The following is a 3,913-nucleotide window of genomic DNA, read 5'->3' on the forward strand; positions in this document are numbered from 1 at the left end:
GGGGCTGGGCTTGGCCAGTGGGAGATGGGGCTGAGCAAGGAAGGAAGAGGAACCAGCAAGAGCGGGACTAGAAGAACTCTGGAGAGACTGGAGGAGGGGATGCAGACGGGAGGAGGGGATGCAGACGGGCAGGAGAGGCTGGAGCAGATGCAGCAGAGACGCAGAGACTGAGTATCAAAGAAGAAATGGAAAGTGCACTCCTTTCGCGTTGCTTTTCTCAGAACAGATAGTCCTTAAAGAGTTCTTTGCCCTGAGTTAATGACTTGTCTTCCTTTAATAGTGGTTCTGCTCGATGCAAATTTGAAGAGGATGTCATGGCGCTGGAATCATAGAAAGATTCCTGCCTTTGGCTGCTGGTCCCCAAGAGTCAAATGATGATGCATTCAGGCATTTGCAAGATTCAGTGATTGAATATTGTAATGGATTTTAAATATCTCTTTTAAAATAATGAAAAGGAATGGAAAGGAGCCTTAAGTACTGAACATGCTTTAAAATTTTTGCAGTTATGGAAGATGTCCAACTCAGTCGACTTCATTTCCACATTAGCCAATGTCCTGTGGTTGCATAGTCTCAGTCTTGTGTTAGTCCCCTTTGCAAGCTCCACGCAGACACGTGGTCCTCTTCTCAGGGGCACCAGACTGGCCCCGGCATCAGGCTCCGCTGCTTGGAGGGAGCTCTGGTCTCTGCAAGTCCCTGCGCACTGCCTGCAGCCCCAGCTAAATTCTGGAGGGAGGCACTTGGGCGACTGGAAATTGACAGGATCTGGACCAGCCAGTCTGGGGGTTGAACATACGGAGAGCTTCCTGTCCGGTGTCCCTACGAGGTGATGAGACGGTAAGTCCAACAGAGAATTCAGAACCAAGCAAAGGTTGCGGAAGGAGAAATTTTTTAATTTGGTTGCACTTAAACCAAAACTTACTGCAAAATCTCTGACTTCAGTTGCACTTGCATGCATGGTTTTGTGTACATTTTCAGTTTCCAGGCAGCTCTGAGAGCTTGAGGTAGACTTCAGCTTAGATATAAGAAAACAAAGTTATTTTTTTGCACAGCTCAGTTTGGCTGAAAAATCACACATGCTCCGTCTACAGAACTTTTTAGAATTCAAAACAAAAATTAATGAAAACATTATGGGAAAGAAAGTAAAACATGTTTTTTTGTGTTTTTTTTTTTTTTTGAAAGGGGAAGAAAATCAGACTTTGCTGTGGCTTGTGACTCTATAAACAGTTGTGTATTTGGGTTCAACTTGTTCTGCAGTTCAGTCGATTGGGGCAGTTTGTTTTGGCTTTTGGTTCAGTTCACACCCCTGGAAATACATTTGCCCTTTGAGAAGCCAAATATGCTCCCAAACAGTGAGTGTAGAATGGTACCTTGTGCCCCACAAAATTTCCTCTGTCACCTTCGTCAGCATATGAGATACCCAGGTGTGCTGTCAGATTTCCTCTCAGAGGCTCTGAGCGTGTGGACCCGTGGTCTCAGGAGAGCCCAGTCTCTGTTCTCACCCTGAGGTGGTCTCACGAGCTGCGGGTAGAGCTGGGTTCACTGTGAAGCTAGCACAGCTTACCTTTCAGGGCCCCTCACTTGCCGGGGATGCTTCCAGGGCACTAGGTGAGACCCTTGTGATGTGTTCACACTGTGGCATTTAAAGAACGAAATGTATGAAAGTAAGGCATTTTAGCTACAATCCACTTGACTCCCCTCCGTTGCCCTTCCTCCCAGTTCAGGTGGCACTGGAGGGGCTAAACATCCTTGAGGTGCAGATAGGAGGAACTTGGATAAGAAACGTCTCTTGTTTGGAAGATTCTCTGTCACTTCCGTGGATAGTTAAATTATTGCTAGGCACTCTGGGGTCAGCATAGCTTCCAGGACAATTCTTATCACCCACTGCATTTCACAGTTGGTATCATGAGGTGGTGTTGAGATACAAGTGTGTCCCAAGGCTACTGGCACCAGAAGCCACTTTGTGGAAAGTTCCTTTCACTTGTTAGACACGGTGGTCCATTGCTGGCACGTTTGGCTGTAATAACTCTCTCCATCTACACACGCGTTCTTTCACAGTGGGCCTTCGTTGCACCTCCCGTGGAGAAGTGGAGTCTGTTTCCAATGCCTTGAGTCTGGGCTACAGTCGAGACTTGGTTTGAAGCATAGAATGTAGTGGAAGTGATGGATTCAGTTTCTTCAGTTCAGCAAGTTGTTTAGAGATGTGTTTAAGAGTGCAGGTAATAAAGATGTTTCTAAGGGAAAAAAGAAAGGAAAGATGAGGAAGTCTAGAGAAAAGATTTCAATAGTGATTCAATAAAAGCCAGCAAAGGAGGAAAAAAAAGAAGAGAGGGGAGGGGGAGGAGGGGGGAGGAGGAGGAGGAAAACACTGGAAATCAGGAAACATGTTAGGAAAATTGGGCAATTAGCATTAAAGGCATTGAATCTGCTTCACCTTCTCTTCCTCTTCCCCTGCAGTCTCTGTGTATTTCCCACCTGAAATGCCTAATGCTTCCAGTTTTCTGTCTCTTATTCAATCTAGCATCCCTGCTATGTGTCAGACACTTTGGCATCTGCTGTGCCAGAGGCACCAGGATGTGGACCCTGCCCGGCGCAGGGGGAAGGGGTGATGTGGAGGGCAGGTGGGAAATTGCAGATGTAATTGGCGGGCCAAATTGACTTTTTGCAGTGTAATGGTTTTTATTAACTAATTGCAAGGCTTAACATAATCCCAAGAATGACATTTTCCAGGTTTAACAGACTCAGCATTTCTATCAGCCAGCTAGAGTAGCCCCAATGACACAATGAAACTCCTGTGTTTACTGAAAGTATCTAAGACCTTGAGCCCTAGGCGTTTTCCCAAAGACTAGACTAGACAGTGAAAGTAAATGGAATAGAAAATAGATGGAGAGAAGGTGGCTGGGGAGGGACAGGGAGGGAAAGAAGAAAAGAAAGGAAGTGCGTGGAGTTAATGTGAGAAGGACACGGTGTGACGTCCACTGAGGCAAAGAGCTGGAGGGGTTTGGGAACGTGTTGTCTTTGAGAGTTACTGTTGGAGCAGGACCACACCCAGAATCAAGCTGACACCACAGCCTCTTTCTCGACAAGAGTGTTCCAGAAAGATTCTGTTTTCAGCAACTTCAACAAGCATCATTTGAAATGGGCTAACCACAGTCGATTCCTTCCGTATAAGTGCCTGCCAAAACATTTCACAACTATGTTTGGAGCCAAGCAAATAAATCTTAACCAGTAGACACCAAAGACTCTCTGAAGTAGGTCATCAAACAGAAGTCTGTGTTCTTCCTCTGCTGATTCTAATCTCATAACTCAAAACAGTTGAAAGCTCTAAACATCAACAAAGAACATAGAAGAAGTTTAACAAAAACCTAGCCTGCTAAAGCTGGGAGAACTCCCAGGTCTCTGGTTGACCACATCTGAATTGAACGATAATTGAGTGGTGCTCCCAGGACCACCTGGCCAATGTCAAAGCAGGGGCTGAACTTGAATCCCAACATCCCAGCTCCCAGCGGCTGCATCCCCTCTACTACATCGCCCTCCCCTAGAAACACCCTGAAGCACTACCCTTCTCAGGGATGTTGTTTTTTCATCAGAATCAAACCTTCCAAATGGAAGAGGCTGTAACTGGTTGACATCCAGGCTTGAGCCAGTACGTAGAAATATTCTGCTCACCCAGTGGCTGCCTTGTGCCTCTGAGATCATCCCAAGAAGACAACAGTTGTCTGCTGTCCCTACATTTAAGGCGAGCTTTGAGGGAGGAAAGGGAGAACTTGGGTGGGAGGCAGGACCCTGGTGTCCATGTGCAGCCTCTTAAACTTCCTTCGCTTCACGAGAATAGAAGGTTAGCTCTAGAGGAAGGGTGTCATCCGACACTGGGTGCTAGTTAGAGGGCTTGATCTGCAGCCAGGAGATGTGGCTT

Source organism: Camelus bactrianus, chromosome 24 (assembly GCF_048773025.1).
Source record: "Camelus bactrianus isolate YW-2024 breed Bactrian camel chromosome 24, ASM4877302v1, whole genome shotgun sequence".
NCBI lineage: Eukaryota > Metazoa > Chordata > Mammalia > Artiodactyla > Camelidae > Camelus > Camelus bactrianus.